Genomic DNA, 27,596 nt, shown 5'->3' with positions numbered 1-27,596 from the left:
TCAGCTACCATGTGCTGAACCTTACTGTTTTCCTCTTTTTCTTCTGGTTCTTTTTTCTAGGAGATGAGGAAAGCAGGGGAGAGGAGGTGAAAGCAGGCTGAAAACTGTCATTCAGCACACTTGTACTAAAAAGCCTATTAAACAGTGCCTAACAGCTGTATTGATTCCTCTAAAGTTTCACAGAGTGCCAAAAGGCTCCTACTACCTGGTGATGTGGAGGAGCCCAGTACAGAGTGACAAACTGGTGCACGTGCTCCATGTGTCAGAGTGACAAACATGCATGGTGGGAGTGACAAGAGCCAGGACACTGCATGCTGGACACATGTGAGTGATGCTGTAGTTCTGCCTGGTAGGCTTTAATGTAAGTTTTGCCAGAAATATGAATTCTCTTATTAATGTTTTGCATTGCTAACAGATAAGAAGGAAAAAAAAAAAATTCTGAACTTTTCAAGTTATGCATTTTATCTATGTCAGTGTGGCACTGAATTATACTCAGCTTGAAGTCACAAACACTCAAACTCCCATATATGTGTATAAAAAGCCTTTCAACAGAAGCTTTAGCATACTGACATTCTCACCACATCTGAGACTATCCAAACAGAAATTCAGAAATGAAAGCCCTGGGCCAAAACTGCATTAATACTGAATGACTGCCATACAGGCAGTTGGCAGCTCAGATGAGTAAAAATTAGCTGAGTACCGCAACATTTCATTCAATAATATTCACAGAACAACCAAACATCACTGTAATCATCTCTTCTATAAAGCCTGAGAGTACTGAAACACCTTAAAGCTCTATATTGGTTCTCCTGTTTCCATCCTCTTCTGCTGACACTAAACACACTGGCTGGGTGACTCCCTGCTTAGAGGTTCCTCAGTTTATAGCAGGGCTGGTTTCATGATTGGATTCCCACATTCTGTGGTAACTCAAACAGGCATCTCTTAATATGGTCATATTTCTTATTTTTTAACTTGGAAATTGGATATTATATTCTGTACCAGTCATCCTTATTTCAATATGCTTTAGTTTTGCAGGTTCTTTTCTTTAAATTTCTCTAGAATTTATAAGATTAATTCTCTTCCTGTTGAAGGTCCATAATAATTTCTATCCCAGTAAAAAAATTATTGGTGGAATATCCTCTTGTTACACTTTTAATTTTTTTAGTTTGTTAAGAATAGAATCTTCTCAAATGTGATATTGTCTTTTCTCTGAATAAAAATAGCAAGAGTTCTTTATTATCTTGAATCAACATTGCAAAAAAATCTGATGTAGTTGGAAGCATTTCAGAAAAGTTTAATTTTTGAGTTCTTTAACAAGTGAAGAAGAACATTTCTGGTGTATTAAAATATGTTCCTAAGGAGACAGTTATAAATTTGTTTGTGAAATTCCCTCCACCTATTCTCTAATCTTGTGGGATAAAATGTCCTTTTTTGTCTGCAAGTTTGTGTTCTCTAGAATTTTAGAGAATATAAATAGACATTAAGGAATAAATTCATATAGATTTCATTTCTTTTAAAACTTATAAATTATTTACATTAATATCTGTACTTGGTGAATTTTCAGTAGTACTGGCAAATTTTAATGCTTTCTTTATTGCTTTCTATTCAAACAGAATCATATTCTAAGATAAATTTGAGTTCATTTTTTACCAAACACCATTTTCTGCAATTTTTTGTTTTGCAGAAGTCTTGACTAATTCCCATATCCATATTGTCCAATGACATCTTCAAGTTGAGCTCATTAAATCTCAGAAGTCCTTTTAAAAAGTCAGTTGGTGACAGGGTGTTAATTAAATTTGTTAAATGTAGAAGTAAATTGAATCAGTTTTGGATTATGCAACCTGCAACTAAGCTTAGAGAGCTCATTTTCATTCCATTTCACTTTGTAGGAAAAGATTTTCCCTCTGTTTCCTGCTTCACAGTAGATGTAGTTACCAAATGTTCAGGATGGTGTCTCAAGTAGTCAAAAGGTGAATTTCTCTATTTGTACATATACATGTGTAAGAATGTATTTTTTCCTGTGTACAGGTGCATTTTTTGTAATATGGCTTTTTTTTTGGTCTGTGTTTTCTCTGGCTTGTAATTGGAAGAGGGAAAACAACACTATATGCCATAGGAAATGGATATCACCTGCTTGTATTAGCAAATATAAAGCAATTTTTATCACTGCCTTCTAAATAGCTCTTTTATTGCTTCTCAGTATTCTGTTCTGTCTGCTGTGCCTTCTTATGTACTGTCCTAGTCTTTGATAATACCAACTATTTCATTACTGAGAGTGCTCTGACATAAATTTTTTGTTACATGGAAAATCCAAATAACCTGCTGAATTGGTTTATGTTGCAAAATGATAGGTGGCACGTAACTGTCACAAGCAAATTCTACAATCCTATAATTTGTGTAGATAAGAGGGCTTAATGCTGTAATTCCAACAAAAAAAGCACAAGTAAGAATGAGTTTAATACTTTAGCATGCTTGCATTTTTCTTTATCACATTTAAAATGTAGGAAATGCTTCTATTTTTATTCCTGTGAATGAAATTCTTCATGAATTGTACCAGATGAAAGATTACCACCTACCAAGTGACTGAAATCACCTTGCTCTTAAGGTATAAGGTTTTCAGTGTTCATATTAGAAGCCAAGGCTTGAGCTTTTACATATCTGGTGATACTTAAGTGATGAAAAAGCCCGACAAATCGAGTAACTGAAGCAGCCATCACCAATTCCAATGTAGCAGTTCCTTTGAAACTCCACCTCTCTTCTGAAAAATGCACAGCTCTCTCCAAAGTTTGAGGCATAGAATAGAAGTTTGGGGGAATTGTCTTCCATTCTGAATTCTGCTGAGATCTTAAAATATTGGAGTTTTTCTTGATTTCCCGCAGTGACTCTGGGACAATGCTCAGTAATGCTTATTTCAGGTGCAGTATCCAAGGGAGCCAGTGGGTCACCAGACATCTGTGGTCCCTAATCTGTTTATGTCAATCTATATATATTTAGGGTGCATCTGAAAGAAGGAAGCTTCCATTAAATTCTTAGAATTTTGGAAAAAACACGGAAGACCCAACAGTAGCTGGGTATAACATTTTTATATTAACAGCATTTTTCTTATTAGAAGCACAGTGCAAGCAGTACAGTGCAAATTATGCTCTCAGCTCTCTCTGTGTATCTGAAGAAAACATGTCTCTTGGTGCTCTTGTGTGCAGAACACTTTCGATCCAAAACTGCATAACATGAAAAAGACATATACTAGCAACCAGGACAAGGCTGCCAAAACTTGTGTTTTTCCAGGGCCTGGGCCTCCAAAAAGGATATATGTTTTTAATTAGCTGTGTGATGACAAGATTAAGAAGGCAGGCACTTCTTTTTACTTACCATAGTCCCACAGCTTTTTTGGGCAAATGTGTAAAGCTGGGTTTTTTGGGGGGGGAAAAAAGGAGTGTAATACTTAGAATTTGATTCCCTTAGTTACAGCTAAATGGTATATGAGAATACTCACGACACATTATTTGTGGGAATAAATTGATATAGATCCATTAAGTTAATTGAAGTTAAGGTAATTTAAACTTGCTGAGAATGTAACTCCTATGGTGAAAAACATGAGGGAAGGCAAACATGTTTTTGTGTGATTCATTTCACTGGGGAAGGAATGAAACCTTGGGGTCTGTCTTTGATCGGAAATGGGGCAGATTTGTGGCTATTTCCATGACTATAAAGTGCTCTAAGTTCTGTTAGGAGCGGACTAACATTATGGAACAGTCCTTTTACCAGTTTTGGAGAAATCGTCTTGGTTTGCAACCATTATACATAATATGTGAAGAACTTGAGGATCACTGAATGAAAAGTTATATAGAGAGGCAGATGATTTTACTTTGATATAAATATTGATATCATGTCAATTGCTTGTTCTCTTGTTCTCACATGTCAGACTTTAGAAACTGAATATCCTTTGTCTTTAAACTATGTAACAGGTCTAGCTCTATTTCCCCCAGATAACTTTGGGTGGGTCTTTGAAACACCCATTTAAATATCTCAATATTTGCTGACTACCCTGAAGTTCGGTTTCTACATCCTAGTGCTCTGCATATACCCTTTTTACTTTCTCTGTGCTGAGAAACTCTTGTAAATTATTTTCTTTGGCTGGGTCAGGAAGTATTTTTCCATTTGGCTACTCTTTATTCCTGCTTTTCATTTGCAGAATAATTTCATAGTTAGACACTAGGCAGCTGGTCTTCTAATGTGTGGACTGGCTTAGCAAATAATTTTATTATGTCTACAGTGCACCAGGTTGCATTATAAAGTTTCAGACGAGGCTATCTCCTTCCTTTCTCATTCATAGCTTTTAGCTACGCCTATGCAATTAAATGAGGTAGCTGACTCTCTGCACATCTTGATAGATACAAAGAGGAATAGCCTCTTTGGGTTCTAAGGGTGTTGTTTCAAGATTAGTTTAAGCCAATCTAATTGCAGGCAGCTCCTGTTGACCCGCATTGTCCCTGCTTCCCTTCCTCCACAGCACAGCAATATTTTCAGCTGAATCAAATTCTTGGCAAGGTTATGTGTGTGTGCCAGTGGCAGCAAATGGGAAAAGTAGGAGGGAGGAGGAAATGACTGGCATAGTCAGGACCCAGTCACACCAAGCCAGGGCCAGAATGGTGCCCTCAGCAGCGCAGACTCACCGGGGTGGTCAGTGGAATTTTGCTGTCATTTGCGCAGGTGACCTTCGGCAGCGCTTTCATCTCCCGTCTTCCAGTAGTGCACTATACATTAATGGCAGTGTTCCGTCTGCTTGTTCAGATTTGGAATCTTGTAAGATTCTGTAAGATCTGAAAAGTGTGCTAAGGCAAAGGACACGAGTAGAGTTTTTTATGACTTCCATGTTTATGCTGAAGACAAATTAAACTCTTCAGTTTGAGATACAGCAGGTAATTTTTATCAAGTAGTATAGCAAATACATTTGTGATACTAATTTTTTTTGCAAATAGTATAGATTTAGGACACCAGGATACAAAGTCAAGACAAAATAGTCATTATTACATTTCATGGCAAACTTTGCCTTGAGTTTAGAAAGGTCAGCTTCAGCATCTGCTTTTCTCAGTGACAGTGCTATTTCAACATGACAGTCATTTATATTAAACAAATAAGCTTTAATTCTGTTAAACAGACCTCAAACTCCAAGTCATGCAGATACACCCATCAGATGCAAAGAAGACAATTCCAATCTCCTCAGCATCAAAAGAAAAGATTTTAAGCACATGTTCAGAGAAATCCCTCTCCTAGTCTTAGAGCCAATAGGAAACACTTGTCAATGACATTTTGAATTTATTTTCCACTTTATGAATGCCTCCTCATAGCTCACTTGAAAGGATCCTTGCTAAGTATTCGGGCAATGCTGGAGACTAAACTGGAATTTGGCTTTTCTATTTTTATCTTCAGAATGACTCCCATAACTGCATATATTTCTGACCTGTCTATTAGTATAGGATTTGGGCAATATCTATATAATTACTTTTACAAGAATGACCATTTCTGGTATATGTAATCTCGGCAAATTAAAATTTCCACTAATAAGAGCCAGAAAACAAGTATTATTGCAGTCTTTTTACAAAGCTGAAACTCTCCATATCAAAGAGGCAAATTGTGACTTTGTAAGGCTGATAATAGTGGAAAAAGTCTGGCTATAGTGTGACAGGAGATTATGAGAAGCTGTTGCCATTTAGAAAAATATTCCCTTTCTGTTCTTTACATGAAGAGCTGTAAGTAATCAGTATCTATAAAAATGCGCCTTCCTGTAGTTCTTTGCCAAGGTGGTTCACTTGCATTGCTGTTGTACCTGCTCACTGTAGGTCTTTGGATACCCTTTTTGTAGCACCATTAGCAACACATGCTTAACCCAATTAATTTAATCTATTTCCATCTGGAAAGTTAGTAGATAGTGTGTGGAGGGAATGAACTTCTATCAAGGCATAATTGAGAAATGCCTAGCCATTTCCTCTGTCTATAATTCTATCACAAATTTGAAAAGACTGGTTTTGCCTTTTGTACTAATAGAGACAGACATAGTTGTCCCTGTGGGTTTGAGAAGTGCTTTAGGATGTACAGTTGATGCATGTATGTTGCAGCATGTTCTGTTTGTCAGGACCTGTCCCAGAGTGCTGTTTGTCCGGCTGCACCTTGGGGAAGACCAGGTGCCCAGGCTGAGCTTGCACAGCCAGCTCCATCTGGTGTAGCTCTGTAGTCCCAAACTCCATGCACAGTCTGTCACTGCCAGCTGCTCACCCTGTTCCTCCTGTGCTCTGGGTAAGTGTCTGGGTGATCATGGCCTGAACATAGAACAGGGGACCTCATCCAGCCTGAGAACTAACCCTTCTTACCTGGGCCATTTGTGGTTGAATCAGGCTCCTGATCCAGCCATGTTATGGTGGTGTGGTCATCAGTGTCAGCCCAAGGCAGGAGCAAAGAACTGGGAACAGATGGTAAGGCCACATTCTGCATGGCAGCTTATAGTGGTGTTTGATTAAGATAACTTCATAATCAACTTCCTAATGATTACTTTTACACTTTCCTTAAATACTAACCATGTTGAGTACTCTTGTCATTTTGCTTCTGTCTCATAAAAACCTTTTATTATCTTTGTGTTAACGTGCATTTAATTAAAAGTAAAAATTATGCAGGTGATTGCTATGAAAGTTCCCAATAAGAGTGGATATATGATTGTTTCACTGGAGTCATACATTTCCTTCATGCTCTTTTCTTGCATTAGTGAGATTTGATTCCTTCTGATGCTTAAATCCACATATTCAGATGGGTCTATTGCTTCCCCCTGCTTTTTTTTTTTTTTTAATTCCACTGAGGTTGTTTATGTGTTTATTCAGTGGTTATATCTGAAGTTACTGAATTTTTCCTTTATGAGTTCCAGTGCTCTGTTGTGAATCCCAGAAAGGAAGCAGGGATGGGCTGCCTCTATTCGGAACATACTGATTGTTTTTTAATATGTTTTTCCCTGAGTGCCTTCCCTGTGATTCCATACAGAGCTCTCCAGCATTCAGATGAAAAACAATTTCATATTTCCTTGTATTTCTCTGCCAGCACTACCCTGGACTCTGACTAATGCTAACCAGTGTAATTATCTGTGACTTTCCTCCTAAGCTTTCCATTTCCACTCAGACCACAGAAAGGTGTTCTCCAATCCACAGCAATTATGAGTGTGATATATGAGACAGCTGGAAGAGGGTATTGAGGATAAAATTGAGATGGTAAACAACAACCACTACTAAGCCAAATGCATACCAAATCTCAACTTAGACTCTCTTCAAAACTGCCATTAAAATCATTGAAGATTCTGCTTGCATGTCCAATGCTTTGATCTTTATTTTTTAGTTATTAAGTCTGTGTTTGAACTTGGCCCACTCTGCTAAGATATTTGAAACACATAGTTCTGAGTTGCCTTTGCTCTTCTGCATGTGACAACCAGGGCCAGCCTGGGTTTTTCCCCAACAGATGGAAACAAGGTCCACGTTTATATAAAGATGTGTGGAGAACCATAGGAAGGTTATGTGTGAGTATGTCCTAAATAACATCCACATTTGATAACTGGGGATATAAGATACAAGGGGTGATGGATTTTTGCCAAGGCCCCAGGAAAACATAGTTATGCACTTCTTAAGAAGGGGGTCAAGACTCTGGGTAGTTGGCTGTCTCATGATACTGCGTTTGCTGGATGCCAAAGTTATTTGGGAGCATTTCCTGCAGGTCCCCCTCAGCTCCAGCTGTTTCTAGCAAGGGATGGGCAGATCCCCGAGGATTAATTATCAATCTCAGATAGTCAATACTCCTTCTTGCTTCCATTTGTGCTGAATTTTACAGTTTTGCTTATCTATTTAATAGAAATACGTAAGAAAGATTTATCAATTTCTTTTGTTGGTCTCTGACCTTTGCTCTTGCTGTTACCTTCTCATGAGGAGCAGACTGGTGGAAGGCAACACAACAGAGGTAAATAGGCATATTTTCTGAAGAGATTGTGCATATACTGTGTACCAAACAGATGGGGTATAGAATTTGCTGATTTCATAGAAATACTGGAATTATAAGGTATACATATTGACAGAATAGTAGTAAATTATGGAGAAAATAAGTAATGAAAAGAACACTGTTTATTGAAATAAATATGATTTGTATTATTATTTGGATATTTCTGTTGCTGTGGGAAATACAGAAAAAAAAATGAAAAATGTGGGAGAAGTATATTGAACCATAAAGTGTGTGCTTTTCTTTTTTTTTTTTCTTTTTATTTCTCATGCAAAGCTTTACATTTTGATCTTATTTTGGTTTCTTTTTCCCTTTTTATTGTATTGAAATGGAGAGTGTTGCAGTCATTTAGTTGTTACTAATCCCTTAATTAAGCAACCTCATACTCAATTTAGCTGCATATCTTCTTCATCCAGGAATACAAATGTGCTCCTGAAAAACAAGTTCTCTGTATTTTTGGCTGTTGAAGTAAGAGCATGATTTTCAGAATTGTTAGGTATGCTCTGCTATTATTGTAAAAAATCCCTAGAAGAAAAAAATGCAATAAAAAGAGTAAACCTACAAACACCTTCTTGTTAATAAATCTTTTAAAAAACCCAAATCCTAAAATATTTTTAGAGGAAGTTGTGGAAAGACCTGAAGCTGGTTGAAATATTCCAAATAAATAAGAGGGTTGTCAAAAAATTAGAAAAAAAACCCACCTATTTTGGAGTACATTTTGGGGTTTTGATTTTGCCATTTAAATTCCAAAAATAAATGGTATCTAGTATCAATGGCATAATTTTATATAATGATCCAAAACATGAATATATACATGAGAGAAATGAACTTTTTGTATTTCTATTCTCAATTCCATTTGAAAAAAGTTAAAAAAAAATTTAGACTTAGATTTTTACGCAAAATACAGGTTCTGTTTCTTCAGTGTTTTTAATTTAAATCTTATTATTTGCGCTAAGTCTGCAAGTAATATCTGCTACAACAGTGCCTGCCAGTTTGGATTACCTTCTAAACTCTGCTGCAACAGAATCAAGTTTTTGGGAAACATTTAGGGAAATAATGAGTGGTTTCCATGGGCTTAAACTGTGACTCACTGTGATCATCAACTTAAATAGCTCCTTTTTTAGTGTCTTAGTGACATCGGTCACCTTTGTGATTCGAAGGAGATTTGAGGATGCTTGTAGTGAGGTCAAGAGCTAGAGGATACAGAAAATATTGATACTTTAAGCTCTTCACCCCAGGCCCCTGTGTGCACACTCAAGTGAGTATTTCACCTCTAATTCTGTAAATGTGCCCCCAGTCTCAGAGGAGAAAGATGTGACTTGAGAGCTGGTGATGGAGTGAACACAAACAAGCTGTTGAATGAGGCTCTCAAGTTGGAGGGTACCTATTCCCAGTTTTCCAGGAGGCTTCTGATTTTGTTTGCCTTCAGAAACAGGAAGATTGCACAATATTTAATCATGTTCTGAAAGTTGTTTTGCAAATGTTAAACCTAGGAACCAAAATTCTGCTGCTTCATTTGTCGTGTAAGGAATGAAGTGCTAGTGAGCTGCAAAAACATCTACTGCTCAGAGACAGTATGAGAGTGTAACAGCAATAAAATTGAATTCTGTGCTTAATAGTTTTGGAGAGACAAAGGACCTACTGTGTTACAGTCCTAGTTTAGACCTATGTTGAAGTTCCACTTTTTAGCACCCTGTGAGTTAGAATAATGTTGTCAGTTCCACTGAAGCTGAAGGTAGCTTTTTTGGCTTTTACATGGAATTAATAGGGCGCACAGAAAGCCAGCATCTGCAACATTGCAGTCTTCATTTTATTCCATGAAGAAATAAGATTTTCTGCAAGGAAATAAGAAAATAAATAAATAAAATACAGCACTTTACTCAGTTACCTCAGATCTTCTTGTGTGGAAAAAAACCAATACTTTTATTCCAATTATCAATTAGTTAACCCTTACTTTTTCTTGAATAATGTGTACTAATGTCTGCTTTAGACTTCTGATTTTATTTATTTATTTCCAGGCTGAAAAGCTTCTCCTGTTGCATTGTAAACAACCACTGAACCTTCAGAAGAGATTTCTCATCTGGGCTGTTTTGCTGGTGAGTTGCTTGAAGCCTGATGCTATAAAGATAATAGAATTAGGAGACCTAGCAGGCCTCATTATTTTTAATTACTATTGCTGCTGCTCACACACCACATGTAATTCAGTAAAGCTGGAGAGGAGTGAGGGGGGGACCCAACAACTCTGCATTTCAAAATGGGCCATCAGAAGCACCAGTTGTCAAATCTTTCTGTGAATTTTGTGTTTTTCAGATGTATTATTCTAAATAATATCTTGAACAAATCTCAGAAATTCAGTAAAGCAAAGAAGAAAAGGGAATGTGGGCCTTAAATAGGTCAAAATCTAAGTACATTCAGTTAGCTTTTTGGTTCATTTATCAAACCAAATCAATTGTTATTATTAGCCTATTATCATCATCCTTCCAGTGAGCTGGTTTCATTTCAATCAATATTTCTAATTAAATTACATCAAATGTGGTTTTAAATTGTAGCTACCTAACTTCATGTAGGCTAAATTTATATGCATATCTTTATCCATTATTTTCATTCTCTCTTTATTAATAAGGTATTTCCTTACACATAAGCAATAAGCAGCTGTGTTGAAACAGCTATACATCAGAGTTGATAGTGGACCACCTGCTATGCTGAAATGTTATTTGTCTTTTATTTGTATGGACTATATGCTTTATATAGCTCTGAAACTGCCATTGAATTTTCCAGTCACAACCCAGAGAGACTGAGGACCAGTGCTCTGGGCCATGGTTTTCACTGGCTCCTTTTGGCTTGTAAACTAACCATTTATGGACATGGATACAAACAGTACAAATATCATTCCTTGGTAGTTTCTTTTCATCCTGCAAATATCTGCTCTGCTCCTTCAGCTACCCAGCTGTGTGTGCCTCAGTGCCCTGATTTCCCTCAGTTTGGTATTGCTGCTTTGTGAATGCAGTGCTAAAAGCAAATTTGGAGTTAGTCTTGCTTTCGTGTCTTGCAATGTCCAGAGCAGGAATTTTACAGCTTTTGAGAGAGCAACAAAAATGCACTTAATTAATTTTTTGGGGTATTTTTTTATTGTGGCTGCCCATTAGAAGGCTCTGTGGATTGTCCTATTCTTCCCTTCCATTATTACAAATACAGTAACTGTGCTATGTTTGAGAATAATTGTTTTGCTTCCCTGCAGGGATTTAGACACTAGTTAATCATGCATTATCAGTTTCCACAAGATGTACTTTCCAGGATGATAATGTGGTTCTAGTTCAAGCATTCATGCCTTGGAAGTATTCAATGTCTGGGTGTCTGTGCTAATTACAGCAGCAAGGGAAGTCTTACCTTCATTTTGTTTTTCATAAACACATGTGTGTGGATGGGTGTTTGCACTCTTGTTTATGCATGTGAGTGTTTGTATATAAAAATCAGAAGCCTTTCTTTAGTGGCCAATGGAGAGATGACTGGGAGAAGCCTAATCCTATTGCCAGTGTATGGAAGTCAACCTGAACAGTGAGGTCCACAAGGGTACACTCAGTACTACATCTTTCCAAATAATTCTGTTGTAGTTTAATTGATGTGGTTCTAAGGCCATGCTTTGTATTTAAATATAATTATAATCCTTGACTCTTTTACTTAGGTATTGTAGCTGGTCATCCAAACATCCCTCTTAGTAGCAAATGTACAAATTCAGAACAATCTAACTCCTTGGCTCTGATCTCCTGATGACACTTGTGTATGCCATTTCTTAAATATGCAGTTTCTGTTTTTTTTCACTTTGACAGGCTATTTTGTCAGTTTTGAGTTTCATATTTTCTCAAATGCATATTCTGAAGGCAGATGCAGTTTTCAGTAATGCTCTATCATAAGGGAACTTAAAAACATAAACCCAAAGTGACCATTACCCTAATGGGAACAGAAGTGCAAGTAACTATATCACAATGTTATTATGCTTACTTCTATGTCAGTCATATGTGTGGTCAGTATATGTGTGTGGAGTGCAAAGGAGCTTCAAGGCACAGTCAGTTCCTTTTTCACAAAGTTTCTCCATTCTCTTTCTTCTTAGGTTAGTGTACAGTCTAACATACAGGCTAAATTAGGCAGATCTCAAGAAGGAAAATGTATGGAAATATATTTGAAAGCACCTGTACCTGTGCCTCCCACCACCTCCTTTTGTGGAATGTTTTAAAGGATTTATAAAGTTCTTAAGAATGCTTTCCTAAGTGGTATAAAACTTTCCTTGCAATAATAACTTCTCCAGTGCCTACAGTTACTCTGCTATGACAGTTGTTACAGGTGTTTGTTAAGGATTGAGTCCTGTGATAAGAATTTTAGTGTTGTATGTATTTTAGAGTACTTTCTTCATCCATAGACATGAAATATGGCACTTTCTCGTCTGATTGTGCTCTGTAATTTAGAAAATTATACTTACTTGTGTGTGAATTAATCTTAACATTCAATACTCTAAAACCAGGACAATCAAGAGTGCTAAGTGAAACACTTTCCCTGTAAAATTTGATTAATGATTTTGTCTAACCTGTTTAAACACCTATTTTGCATATTCCAAACATATTCCTTACACTGTCCAGTATATTTAACTGAGCTGTTGTTGTTATATTGTATACACACCAAAACTGATCACAAGACATCAAAATCCTTCCAAAATATTGGGGAGGGGGGGAGGGAGGAGGGCTCTGTGAGGATGGAGAGAGTATAGTCTATAGTCTGAATAGTTAAAGATAAAATGAGTGCCAGAGTGTTCCAAGTGTAGCCTTTTAGTCCTGATTTCAGTTGTTGCATAGACGTGGGCTCCTTCCCTCTTATTTCTCCCTTTACTCTGCTGATGGGATATGTGAGGTGACTTATGTGACAGAGGGAACCTATGAGGCTTCTGATAAGTGTAAAACCAGAGTCTTCTCTGTAGTGATAGCCTAGGAGAGTAGCACTTCACTTGTAGCTCAAAAAAAGTGTTTTGCCACTGGTGGCCGGTGGTGGTTTCTGCAATAGCTGATCCCTCTGACTCTTGGCTCTCCATTAGGGGGTTCCTTAGTACATGTTGTCTGAGTGACTGAATCAAATGGAGTCAACACAAAAAACAGTATTTGCTCACTGAGTAAAACTTTTTTTCGTGAGTATTGTAGCTGTGCAAGATAAATACTTGATTTTTTAAAAAAATAATTTTTGGTATATGGATCTTAAAGCACATTCAGAAGAAGAGTTAATATAACTTTTTCTGACTGATGAACTTACAAAGAGGTCATGGCACTGGGCAGATGTGACAATGAAGACAGCAATATAAGGACCTTTGAAGTATAGGTTTGGCATAGGACAAAAGGCGTGTGGTGAATCAATCTTTGTCCAGTGAACCATGTGGTAAAACTGGTGGCCTGTTGATGTACTTGTCACAGTATTCAAGACTAGACATGTCATTTGCTGTCTTGCACTTCACAGTGCACAGACATGCTCCTGTGAGAGCAACTGAAATCCTGCATTTGTAAGGAAGGTTGATGATAAGGAATATGGACTGGAGTTCATTTACATGGTGAAGGGAGGAGTAGAAAGAGTAATTAACATTTTAGCATTTCATGTGATGCATCTTTCTGGGAAAATAGCCACACAGTGACTTGTGCAGCATTCCCATTCATATCACAGCTGAATAAAATCATGGCAAGGTGAAGTTTTATAAAATTTCATTCTGCATTGTAAACAAAATAAAATACTACAAAAAAGTAGAGATAAAAATGAATGTTAATCAGAGAAAGGTTGACAATTTTCCCATTCCTTTGCTTCTGCATTTTTTTCCTTCCAGGCTTTCAGATGCTGAGGTGATTTTAGGTGCATCTTTATTTCAGAAGCAATTTAAATACAGATTTGCATGTTTATTTGTGGCTTGGGTTAATTAAAGGTCAATATTTTGGGAGGGATTAAGGGGTACGTGCAGTTTCCATGGAATGAACCTCAAAAAGATACCAGTGATTTATCTATCCATACACACGTGTGTGTGTGCATATAAGGTATGGTACTTAAACATCTATTACAGAAAACAGCACCCTGGGGACTTGGGTAATAGATCATTTTAATGTATGAATAGGTTACATCCCTAACTACTAGTTGGGAAGGGTTACTACTTATGGGAAGGGGGCTAAAGTAAATGGCCAAGAAAATTTATAGTGTTGCAATTCAACAAAAATATTGATTAAAAGATGAGGAACTCCATTTTTATAAACTTAATCAACACTGATTGTTTGATTTCAGCTAGTAGTCTGTCAGGGAGAAATAAGAGCTTTGAGCTTGGAGTGGTGCAGGGGGAGAAAGGAGCTGGCAATATTCTAGGGGAAAAAAAGTACCAAAAAGCCTAAATCCAAAAGCACTAATGTAATTTTCCAGAAGATTCAAAGTCTAAATATTTAAAAGGGAATAGAAACTGCCTAGGTTTTGTTTTGTTTGCACTGCCATATATTTCCCTGACTGGAAATTATATTTCAACAAGCAACTGCTGTATTTATTGGCTTATATTTTATTTTGCTAATATTCTGCTGGTGTCCTGTATTTCCATAGTAATCACGTAATAATCTGTTCCACAAAATAGTAGGTTGCCAAGATCCGTGAGTGCTGCGGCCAAAGGTCAGTGCTGGGGGAGCTCTGCTCCTCAGCGTGCAGGTGCCACTTGCATCACAGCCATTAAGCATGAAACTAAAATCAATTTCACTGCATCTTTGCAAGCTGGCAAATGTAGGAGTCACCTCTGCAGGAAAAAAAAAAAAAAAAAAAGACCCAACTGGCACACATGGTATGCCTTTATAAAGAGCTGGACAGGACCTGAAAGAAGTTTTGAAGAGCCTGTAACTCTGGCTGTGTCTCCAAAACCAGCTGTTGTATTGTCTCTGCTGCCACCATTCAGGTCTTTGCTGCATTTTTGTACTGTGTTTGAAGTGACTTGCCAGCAATAGTTTGATTAATGCAGTGAGGTTTACAGTAGTATCAGAAAGTGTCTCAGAGTGTGGGCTTCTGATCTTGGATTTAAAATTACAGCATGTGGCTCCTCCTCAGTACGTGATCCACTATGACTGCATGCTTTCACTGCCATGCTAGAGATTCTGCACTACCTCCTTGTTGAAAAATTGACTTTCCTTCCTTCACTGGTGTCAGAGAGAAGACATACTTTTAAGAAGCTTTTCCTCCTGAACTTGAGATGATTTATGAGGTAGATGACAATGCTTTTCAGGTAATTTAGTGAAAGGGCACCCAACTAATCGATGTATCAATTTTGAAAAATCAGCTGAATGCCGATCATTTGCTATAACAGTCTTGGTTACTTTAAAGTCAAAGCCTAATTCTTGGTGAATTTAACAATAAGGAATAAAAATCCTAAACCTGTTTGGCCCATGGGTACAGTTTAAGTTACTGTTTATGATTAAGTTGTGTTTTGTTCTTTATATGAATTAGTTATTTTTTTCTTCAGAAAATCGTATCCTTATTGCCTCCATTCATCATTGATTTACAAGCACAGTGGTAAAAGGTTCTGAAGTTCCCCTGAATGGCTCAACCTTCCAAGATTCTGTCATACATGTCATAAGTACTCATCTTTTACCTGAGAGCCTCATGTGCTTTGAGGGCCCCAGGCTGAAGGAGGCTTCCTGCCTTGTCACAGCTGTCTGGAGCAAGAAGGAAGCTCTAATTTTGCCTGGAGGTCCTCTCCCTTTAAAATAGTCCTTGGACTGGGGAGTGATCCATGGCTCCCAAGAGCAGTGAGGAGCACCCTGTAGGATAAGGGCTCTCTAGGATGTCTCTCACCCACCCTGGCTGCCAGGAAAGCTTCTCCCTGCTCTCATGGGCTTTCTTGGTTGTGGGGTCACTGCTAGATCACTTCAGTTTCTGTCTCCTTCAAATTTCTCTTGGGCAAGATGACCACTACTGAGTGCTTTTAATTTGACATTTTCTTTAGAAGCTATCAACATCCCTGGAAATAACATCTGTCAGGGAGATGGCAAGCTGGGAATTGGGTGCCTGCCCAGCCATAGCATAACAAGGCCACGGGGCACAATTGACTGCAGTGAACAAGGAAATTTCTGAGCCATTGATCCACAAGCCCATATAATGTGTGAAATTGGAAATGTAGCCTGTCAGAAGAAGCAAGCCATATATTTTTAGATTATCTTAAAAAAACAGTACCCTTAACCATTTCTTGGTAGAATTGAGTTTGTTTCTTTGTTTCTTTTTTCTAAAGACTGTTTTGAGGGGAGTTTTGGTTGGTTGTTGTTGTTTGGAGGGATTGTTTGTTTGGTGGGGGTTTTTGTTGGTTGTTTTGGTTTTTAGAATTATTTTCTATAGGTAATGATTGTATGATTTCCTTTCAAAATCATTTAAGTAGACCAGCTTCTCTTTCATATCACATAGCTTCGTGTGAGAACATATACATACATAGTTGTTTACATAAGTGGTTTTCAGAGGCCAGCACTAAGAAGCATTTTGCATTATACTTTGGGATGGTAGAAACAAAGACCTTGTCATTGGCAGGACAAGAAAGACTGCTGAGACCTATTTAACTTGCAATGTCACCAAGATAAATAAATGTGTAACTGCACCCTTAGGAGAAGTCTAATATCTTCTGACTTACTTTCTTACCTATGCTTGCAAGTATCTCTTGGCTTCAGTGGAATTATTTCTGATTAGCATGTATGTGAAACCATCCTAGAGGTTATCATATCTTCCTCTTCTGTCAGTTTTCCCTCTTTTTGAAGGATTATTACTGCACCAGTTCAGTAATTCCTAAAAGAGTTTTCCTAGTGGCTGTGAAAAGTTGGAATCAGCAGCATGCCTGCTTGAAGTAGTTTCTCATTCTGTGAATGGATTTTTCTGTCTCATTTGCCAAAGGAAGACATGAAATAAGGTGGCTCAGCTGGGACTGCACCTTTCAGCACAGCTACTCCCTTGATTAGCCCATCCACTCCTACTGAGCAGTAGCAATCACCTCTTTCATGAACCTTTTTGTCTTACTAGGTATGATGAGAACATTAGCTATTCAGAAAATGGAATATTGCCATCTCTACCTGTGGAGGAAGAGAAGTGAATGCTGTTTGGGCATTGACTTCATTTTAATGTTTGCAAGCCTCTTCAAGTTTGAGAGATTCTTTTGTGCTGTGTGCCAGTCTTCTGCCAAAGCCCTTCAGCATACAAAATTTAGCAATTTTATTCTTTCTCAGCTTAAAACTCAGATGATGACCTCTACCTATAATTTTCTTTTTAAAGCTATACACAATTTGAGAAGTGTTTCTTTATGATAGGTATGAAATAAATGTGAAGCAATGTTTCACAAACTATATCTCTCTCTCTTAAGGAAAAAACCCCATCACCTTTATTACATGTTTAGTGTCAGTAATGGCAATTGCACAGGATTTTTAAAATGAAGGATTTTCCATGACCCTCACAAAAGAGTAAGCAGATCATTCCTGTAGGGCCCGTTACCTTTTACACAGATTTGAGAACAAAGTACAATTAAAGACCTTCCATTTGTCTCTGAGAGGAGAAACAAACTAGAGTTCTAAGTCACCTGGTAGTTTAAAGAGTTGGCCAATGTAAAATGAAACTAATGATCTGTGCTGCTATTTTGGTAAGAATTAAAAAGTGAATCAGATCACGAGTGTATAGAGTTTTTCCTACCATCTCTTATGAGTTTCCCTACTTTTGGTCGCTGATGGCAAATGTTTTTTAACTGGTAGTCCTGTAAATATTCTGTGTTCTAATTAAGTAGAAAAATATAGAAATTTATGACCTAATGTCCCACTTTATTGCTTATCCAAAGCACATTAAAACCAGTTTCACAAGAATTAGACCGATCCAATTTGTGTCTAAAGTTTGCTCTGAAGAGCAAATATTACTGTTTAATTAAAGTTAGTAAATTTATTAAAATAAGAGAAGAAAAATGTCAATGAGATAGCCTCTAAATACACTTATTCATTCAAATAGTGAACTTCTAATAGATATTAAATCAAGGATAAATAGTAGGAGAAAGAACCTTTGGTGAGAAAATTTTGACATTTCCTTCATTGTGTACCAGCAGTACTCATACTCCTTAGCCCATGGAGGGAGAAAAGCTGTGCTTCCAAACATAAAGATATTTACTGCAATTATAATCTAAATAGAAAATCAACAAGGCACCAATGGAGTTCCTTGTAATTTTATTTAAACTTTATATTCTAGCTTTTTTTATATATGCAGCCAAGCTGAAGCTTGTTTGTGCACATCTCTACCCCACAGTCTTCATTGCTTCTATAAATATTAACTTTAATACTATCTCAGTGTCTCCAGTATTGCTGGTTCATGTGGCAAATTATGTTCTTCATAAATTACATAATTTTTATTATTAGCCTCATATAAATAAGCAGATTTGCTTGGATTTTAAAATGTTCAGTTTTGCCTGAGAAGTTAAGCGGTAATACTAATTTCTATTATTTATCCCTTTTCCAATAACATATCAGACATTTTGCAGATGCAGAGCAAAACTGCTCCTTGCCTCAAATACTTTATAACTTAGGCTCCATTATTTTCAGTTTTAAGCTTCTCAGAAAATATTGAAGTAATTTTTCCAAAATAAAACATTTGTTTCATAAATTTAGCTAAAGACTTTCTCAGAGCTAGTTGAGTTCTGATAGTAAGGTTATTTCTAACATGAGTTCAAACCAAAATGGCGATGCACAGGGCCATATGCAGTTTTTTTGGGTTTGCTTGTTGTCATCATATTATCCATTGGCATAGCACTTCCATTCAGGTGGTCGGCAGGGCCTGTTGAGCCTTTTTTGATGCTTTTATATATATATATATTTATTGCTTCATCTTTATAATCCATGAGTTTCCTCTTTGAAGGACAGAGAGTCAAATCCCAACAGACTTACAGGAAGACCATCTAATATATGTCAGATAGAAGAGAGAGGTATGTGGACCTTGGCTAAGATATTAATTTATTGTTGTTACAATGATTCATCATTCTGTCTGATCTTGCCCTCCTAGAGTCCATGTCATTAATGAACATTGGCATGACACAAAATCAAAACTAATTTCATTTTGTAAGGGACACCCACAGCTGTGACTCTTGCTGTAAATATGATCATGTTGTTTTTCTGTCACAATGATGAGTAGATGTATGTAATGTTAATAAGATAGCCTTTCTAGCAGTGATAGGGGAGAAAGAGTTCAAACTGTATTGTGTAAAGCTTGGCGTTTCTATGTATGGGCCAAGAGAGAGATTTCTAGCTATTCATCATATTAAGATAGTTCACAAATCAGGTGGAGTGTTCTTTGCTTAATTTGAAACTCGTGGATTAGATATTTAAAAACCTAAAATCAATATTTTGAATCATGAAGGAAGCCTACTATAAAGCTTTCTACACCAGAGTAGGAGGACAGCTCTGGAACTAAAATCATGCACAGGATTTATCAGTTCCCTTCAGTTATTTTTTCAGTACTTTTGTAAAAGAAAGACAGAGAGCTCTATGATTACCATGTGTCAGAATGGCAACACAAGCATATGAAAGGTTTAAAGAGAAAGATGTCATATCCCCTTTGATAAAATCATCATTGAAATGTGAGAAAGGGAATTTATCCCTCAGTTCTCAAGGTAGTTTATTAATTTCTGAAATCTCCTATCATCAATGGTTGAATTACTATGTTATAGTATAGAGAGGGACAGAAAGTTAAAAATGAGTAGCCTCTCCCCCATGATCCGACAATCACAACTGGCTATCAACTTTTCTTCTTTTCAGGGATTAATCCACATGGGAAAGACTTGCTTTTTCTGTGTAAAACTTGCTCTCACGTGCTGCATGACAGTTGTTGTTAGCATTAAGCACTTCAGATAATATAATCAAATCAAATATGAATCTCCCTGTTCTTTCACTGGTGCTTATTGAGGACTGGTTTTGAACTTAAACCTAAATTAGGCTGCTTGGATTATTTTCTAGTGGAAACAGATCCCTTTTGGCTATTTTTTCCTCTTGAATAGGATGACTTTTTTGATTCTATGTAGTATTATTTATGGTTCATTTTGGTTTTTTGCTTATTATCTATACTTCTGACCCTAATATGGAATGTTTTGGCACATAAATAGATCAGCTGACAGACAGCCAACACACACACAAAAAGGCAAGCAAATCTCCAACAAACAAGCAAGCAAGCAAACAAACCAAGAAAAGCACCTACAAATCAACAAGCCCCTCACTACCCAAAAAAACCACCGATTATCAACTCGACAGTTTCAAAGCCCCTAATTTTTCATCTTCATTTAATTAGCCACCTCTGTATTTCATTCTTGTGCTTCTTCTCATTTGGAGTTTGTGCCTGAAACGAGCTGTTGGAAGCAATTGCTTCTGTTCATTCTCTGATTACAGCATTTCCACTCTTTCTCTCTGTTGTACCTCAGCCTAAGGTTGGATTTCGAAACCTTTGTAGCCATTATCAAAAGTGAAAGGTCATCCTTTTCACAGGTCAGAATTAACTATTTCAGTCCCAACCCATTCTTGTTTTCAGGTTATTGCTGCAAACAAAAACTAGCATTAGTCTCAACCCTCTATAGAAAAGAAAAGAAAAAAATCTAGGAAGGAAAATTTTTATTGTTTTTTTTCTGGTACTCAAAAAGTTTAGAATTCTCTTATAGAAGCAACCATCAAGACATTTTATCTAGGCCATGAAAAAGGTGCTCTTGTTAAGCAGTTTCATTTTCTCTTCAATGTACTATCTTCTTGTCAAACAGGCTGTTAATTACCACAATTAAGACAAACAAAATAACTGTTTAGCTTCTAATGGAAGCAGTAATTACCTAGTAAGTCTGAGATCTGAAAGTTTATACTAAAGAAAATGTTCTGGATCTGTGGTTTATAGTTCTGGAGTTGTAATGATAGTGTTCATTAAAAGTCATTCTTGATCTTTAACTGTTTAAGGGTTGGTTTTCTAAGTTCAAGCTTTCAAATATGCTTAATAACTGAGTAGGAAGACAGAATGGTAATACAAATGGCATAATGGTCTACAGAGCCATAAAACTTTCAGCATAAACTTTAAGAGTATGATAGAAGAGGACATGTGAAGGTAGAGTAACATGATGTAGCTTGTTCAGGTCTGTACCGGCCCTGTTCCATTAGACTGTCTTCTGGAAACCCTTAAATTTTCAGCCTGATTCTGATCATAAGTGTTCACCTCAGGATAGATGCATTACCTCTCTTTGCAGGCTTCTGTCTACATGAACATTGTGATTGTAGGCTGGGAAACTGGGAAGCACTATGTAGTCCCTGTGCCCAGGCACCTCAGTGGGGAAAGATACACCCATCTCTTCCCCCTGCAGCTTAAACTGCACCCATGCTCATCAGCACCAGCAAGCAGTGCTCTCAGTAAAACAGGGAGTTTTCTCTGCCTTTAGTAGTCACTGTTTGGGCAGATGCTCATGAGCATGTTTAATATATTAACCACTGGTAATCCTCATTTCTAAAGCCAGTTTTGAGTGAGGAGATTAATCCCAATCTTGTAGTGGTTTTAGCCTGTACTCCACAGGAATCCTTCCCATTGTTTGGAGCACAGTACATAGGCATTTTTCAGATTCCCTTGTCTTCCTCTCCCATCTAATTCATGTTTTCAAGATTACCTATGCTATTCATGAAACCTTCATACAATTTTAAGAGACAATCAAATCCAGCAATATGGAAAGATTTGCACTGTGTTTGGTATGCCTTTGGGTGAGACTGTAAGTCACTGCAGGGGAATCCTATTTGATTCTTGAGCCTTGCTGTCCCCTGCCAGGGCAGGGAATGACACTCATGCTTATCTCCTTTGATGAGGCAAGTCCATTGCTTCGCACTGTCTCTTTTTAACCTGAGAACCTGAAGATGAAAATGAAGACCATGAGCTGCATAGCACCCTCCTGTTCTCCCATGTCACTGTCTTGTGACACAGAGAATAAAGTGCAGAGCAAAGTCTGGCAGTTTGCAGCAGGCAGATCCCCAGGAACTAAATCCACTTGCGTGGGCCCATGGCTGAAGTGGTCAGCCTGCTCTGGGAGCTCCACCTTACACACAGCTGTAAATTGTTCCAAAAGCAATTTCTAAGTCACTTTTGTTTTCATTTAGGACATATTGACTATTTGAAAATATTTTTATTTCGTATTTTCCCTTCCTCCTTTATCCCTTTGAAAGGTGTAAATGTGAATTAAGAATATATAAAGCTCTAGCCAGCAAAAATTGCATGTTGTTTTCTGTTTGAGGAAATTGCATGTTGTTTTCTGCTTGTCATGAGAGAAATCCAGACTGCTTGTTAGTACTGAAGCTTGAACTTCAGAAGAAACAATTACCCTTCTTAAAAGAACTCTGTTTAATGTACAGTGTGTAATGAGAGGACAACAGGGAGGATCATTTCACTACTTAATGGACTACAATTAAACTTAAAGCAAACTTTTGTCCTTATTTTCACCAGTGTAACACAGGCCAGGATTCTCCTCCTATGACTGAAGAAAATATGAAAGGTATAGTTCTGCAGCTGCTTTGTTTCTGTGGAAAGTTTCCTGACAGTGAAGTATTATACGAGAAGCAGCTGCAGAATCAGGCCCTTTGTACACATGCACTTGTAGTAATGTTAAAAGAAATAGAATGGGACCAGCTATATGCCACTTCAGCTCAAAGAAAAATCTAACGTCTTCCATCTGCTCCCTGATCTTGCAGCTGCATTGAATTATGATGTGCCGTCACATTTATAGGGTGATTTCATCAACTGATTTATTTAATTAATTTAGATTTAACATTGTACAAAGGGTATGTGATAAAGTGGTGTAACTCTTTCCTCAGCCGCCACACCAGCCAAGATTTATTTTGAATACCCTCTGCCTCACTGTGTCCTTCCTTGTGCTTTTCAAGCTGCCGGCAAAGGAGAGTTCAAAATAGCTGGTTGGACCTAAAGCTGCTTCACTAACGGTGCTGCCATGGAGCAGAGATGGCAACTTGAATCTTGTGCTGTGATGTTAGAGTTAAAACATCCATATAGTCTCTCCACCAATAAATATCACTCTGGTATATCCCTAGTGACTCCTGAATATGCACAATCTTTCAAGTAGAAGAACAGAGGCACCTGGGGCCAGGTGGATCCTTGGAGTGATAACAATTTTAAGATATGTTTCTTTAATACCCTTCTTGGATATATTCTTGAAATGTCATAGACTGCACTCTTTTACTTTGTTTCTGTACAACAATGAAATCTATAGGTGCTAACAGAAAATCTGTAGCATTATAAATCCACAGTTGTGATTTGGTGACATGCTGGTTGCAAAAATAAGGGACTTTTCCCCATGATGGCTTCAATATTCTTAGTAGGCTTATAAAATGCTATTATCTAATGCAGATATGGGGAAATCAGGGCACAGGCTTTGGCAACAGCTGTATGCAGACTCAGGAAGCCATGATGTCTGAAGTCATGATCTCTGTGCTGAAAAACTTCATATCACATAGGTGAGATAATAGAACAGAAGTATTCCTAATTAAATATTCTCTGGTATACATTTATATCTCTGTGTGTGTGTGCATGGGAGTGAGAAACAGGTTTAATTACACTTCTTGTTTAATTACACTTCTTGGCTGGGTGGACGCAACTCTGAGAAACCAGAGGAAGTCACAGTTTCAATTTTTTTTGTCTTAATATTTCTCCAGTGCTCTTTTTGAATGACGGCAAGAGCTATGCTGTGCTGAGTAAAACCCAGAAAAATACCAAGAATGGTTTAACTGAGTCAATGCAAAATATCTACATTTGTAACACTTATTTTGTAGTATTGATCATGCTGCAGTTATGAGCTATAAGAATTCAATTATTCTCATAGGAAATATAAGGAAAAAAATAAATTATTTTTGGTGGAAGAGAGTGAAGATGATCAAAAAGGGACTGGATATTTATTACAATGTGTACAGAGAATGGTCTGGGCATCTTTTTTGAAGATGCTTTATGAAGCTAGAGATGTGTATCATTTTTATTTGTCTTGCTTTGTTTTTCATAGTCCTGAGAAATATTCAACCTTTTAAACTGTATTTTGCTGGTTTAATTTCCTATAAATGAATACTTACTAAGAACATAGATTATTTCTATGGAAGGACACCGCAGAAATAAAATGGTTTTTCGCTCGTCGCAAAACTGTAAAACAAAAGCTCAGTTAAAAAGAATGTGCTTCATCTAAAAAGCTTCGAAGTTCTCTTGGCTGTTCTAATTTCAAAATATTGGATAAAATCAGTACAAAGGGAACAGGATTGTTACAGAAACTAGGCTTGTTTCCACAATGCTAGAATTAGGATTGTGACCCTATGACTTAAAGCAACATGCAGCAAATAAAATTGAGGAACAACCCTGTTGTTTCTTGTGTTAGATAAGCATAAAAGTATTCATCATGTGGCAGTTTGAAAAAAGAGTCCAAACAATGTAGGAACTATATCTTAATTTCAGAGATGATCAGGGTAATTACAACCTGAGAATGCCATTGAGATAATGACTCACTTAGACTTTTTGGAAGTTTATTAATCAAAAAGTAGAGATGAGAGGCAGGAAAGAGCACAGCATGTTCAGTAGTGCAGAATCATGAGCTACAAATAAATTACACTGAAAATATATTTTTGTAATAATATCCATTTCTAATTATTTTTTACCTTGTGTCTACAGCTAAAAGTGGGTGTTTGTGTCACAGTCAAATCAGATTTGTTTTCTCCATCAGTATAGTTTATCTGAGTTAATAAAATTCTTCTTCCCCCTTCCCCTACCAACAGTGTAATTCTCATGTTGCAACAGACCTATGTGTAAAATCAGAGCTGGTTCTCTGTCACTACTGCACAGATTAACTGCTGTTTTTATTGAGCAATTCACCTTTTGGTTCTCCAATCAATACAAACGGCTTGGCATGGATGCTGCTGCCTTCCTCCATTGCACTCTTTACTTTCTGTGATTTCTACAGGAGATATTGCTTGTCATGGACCCATGTCCTGGTTCCTCTCACTGAGGGGATTATTTAGGCTGCCCTAGCTGAGTACATGTAAAATCAAGGCTTTGTCCTTGTAAAAGAAATCTCTGCAAAGTGCTTCCACATCTGGAGCAGTAACGTGTGAGTTGGTAGTTATGGTGAAATATAGTAGAAAATACTATGTTTAGCCAGAAATTTTCTCTACTATTTTTGAATGAGGTGTTGATTCTTATGAACATATCATGTTTGGCAGATTCCTTCAGGGCTGTGTTTAAATTTTTTGTCAGTTTTACTTATTCCTTTTCTTCTTCCTGTTAATGTTCAACTTGAAAACTATCACCACTTCCAGACTGAGCTGTGGTTTGTCTAGGAAGTGAAAATGAAATGCTTCTCAACCAGAAGTCTGATCTCCATATGGTTTCTCTCAACATTAATAAGAAGCTAACAAAAAATCATCCCCTTTTGTCAAATGAAGAGTGTTTGACTTTCATATCCACTTTTTAATTAGAGAAACATGTCTGAACCTGGGAGATCAAGCAGTTCACAGACAACAAGTTAATCCATCACAAGTCTAACGAATCCGCATTTAAAAATAGTCTCAATGCTATCCCTTGGTCAGTAACAAGCATTATATTGTTATTACTTTATTATTAATGTTCTTTTCCCAGTAGTAGTCAACTGAGATGTCTTCATCAAACTGGACATGATCTGGTTAATGAAGCAATGGTAGGAAATATAATATTGGCCCTAACCAGCAGAAGAGAGAAGTAGCAAAGTTTTATTTATCTTTACTTACATGAGACAAAATAATGTTGAGACATTTTGTGAACAAATCAAAATGTTGTCTGTTAGACACGTTTACAGATTCAATTTTTTACACTAAACCACAGGAGAAGCTTATAGAGAAAAAAAACTTATTCAAAGATTTCTTTATTGTGTTCATTACTTGCTGTTTGATTGGAAAGAAATAATAAATTGCTCCCACTTCAAAAAATAATATTAGTCTGCTGAGTTAGTCTTCTGTTATCCCAGCAGAAGCTAGATCATAGCTAAGAAAAATTTCAAGAATCAGTGCAGTGAATATCAGTGAGAAAAATAATTAGTGAGAAGCAGAAAATATTTTAAATCATTGCTCATCCATGAGGGTTAGCATCTCATTAGGCAGCAGATTAAGACCTTGGTCAGAGTAATACCTTCCAAGATGAAGTAAATGACACAACATGTGCAGACTCCTCTGAAGAGAAGCTAAGACCACTATTTGAGTTCTCTAATGTGCCTTTTCTAGCAGCACTTATCTCTTTACAGACACCATTTTTGAGTGTCCTCACCACCCAGGTAGACTCCTTTTTCCACTCCTAGAATTTTCCTGACTCTCATACTCTTTATGGCTGTCTTCTGACTCCTCTGTATTTTATGCCCTATATCCTTTCTCTTCAGTGTTTCCCTTTGCACTGTGTGATCACATTTTCTTTCTGCCTTCAAAAATCTCATCTCCTGTGTCAGGATTTTTAATTCCCTAGCTGGTTATATATCAGTGGTGAAGGGGCCATCATCCTTCCTGAGAAAAGTACACCTTTAGTGGTCTGTAGCCATGTGAAATAGTAAAATCCTTCTGTGTGCTTGCCTAGGCTGTAAGCATGCAGCACTTTGGCAAAAGGACTCCAGGCATCACATCAATAATAAGAAGAATGCAGTGAGTATTTTGGTTATTTGAAGCAGATGAACAGATCATGGGCAAAAAAACCCTTTAACCATAATCAAGAGTAAATGCTGTTAAAATTGTGAACCACACAGTGTTGGCAACTCTTGAATATTACAGTTTTGTGAATATTTCTACTTGTTTGTCAAAAATACCACCACTATGTCTCCAGAGATGTGATCTTGTCTCTTTTTACTGGCTTTTCTTTGACTTTAATATTTGAACCTTTGGAAGAGTACATAATAAAATTCATCCCAAATTGCTAAGATTTGCTTGGTTTCACATTAAATGATACAAAACCTCTGCGTTCGGCATAATTTCAACCTGAAATCATAAATCTGCTCACAGTCACTCAGTCTAGGATCATGGAGAAAATTTTAAAGGGCCCAAATGGAGGTTTCATAATTAAGCTGTCAGCAGGTTTGGATTTCATTACAAACAATTTGAACAGTTCTTTTTACAAAAGCATGCATGAGCAACCGGCCAAAAGACCAATCACAACTGAGTCATGCTGTCACCAGAAGAAGGACATGAATATTTTTCTACTGATAATGGAACAAAATGCTAGTAATATTCACCACTGGTCTTCTTCTTTGGACAAAACAAGTCATTTAGTGGTGCTCAAGATTAGGATTTTGGCAGCTAGACTAAAAACTTTCAGAAAGTTAACCAAACACAGCACCGATCTTATACTGTAAAAAAGTCCACGAGAAGGTAGTAAATGCACCATAAGCTATCAAACCAGGGGCAGCTGTCTGTGAACCTAAAGAAGATAGCAGGCTAATGTCATGTGTTGGAGGACTGCCTCATATAGAATTAGCAGAAGCCATAAAGGCTGGAACTCCTCTGTCCAAACGTTCATGGCTTTTT

General features: G+C 37.1%; 1 long non-coding RNA gene across 3 annotated transcripts in view; it reads left to right on the top strand.

Annotated features, from left to right (window-relative positions):
• Positions 1 to 216: 216 nt before the first annotated feature.
• The window catches only part of LOC137477929 (uncharacterized), a 51,485-nt gene continuing 24,105 nt past the window's right edge, over positions 217 to 27,596 (top strand). For 2 of the 3 annotated variants that reach the window (XR_011001282.1, XR_011001281.1), the window contains exons 1-4: positions 217 to 328; positions 1,896 to 1,970; positions 7,956 to 8,025; positions 10,041 to 10,118. This is a non-coding gene — a long non-coding RNA (uncharacterized lncRNA). The remainder of the gene's footprint in view (positions 329 to 1,895; positions 1,971 to 7,955; positions 8,026 to 10,040; positions 10,119 to 27,596) is intronic. The other variant, XR_011001283.1, reaches the window with a different exon arrangement.

The sequence above is a fragment of the Anomalospiza imberbis genome, chromosome 8 (genome assembly GCF_031753505.1).
Source record: "Anomalospiza imberbis isolate Cuckoo-Finch-1a 21T00152 chromosome 8, ASM3175350v1, whole genome shotgun sequence".
Taxonomy (NCBI): Eukaryota; Metazoa; Chordata; class Aves; order Passeriformes; family Viduidae; genus Anomalospiza; species Anomalospiza imberbis.
The sequence above is the reverse complement of the archived record's forward strand: the minus strand, read 5'-3'. Positions and strand labels throughout refer to the sequence as shown.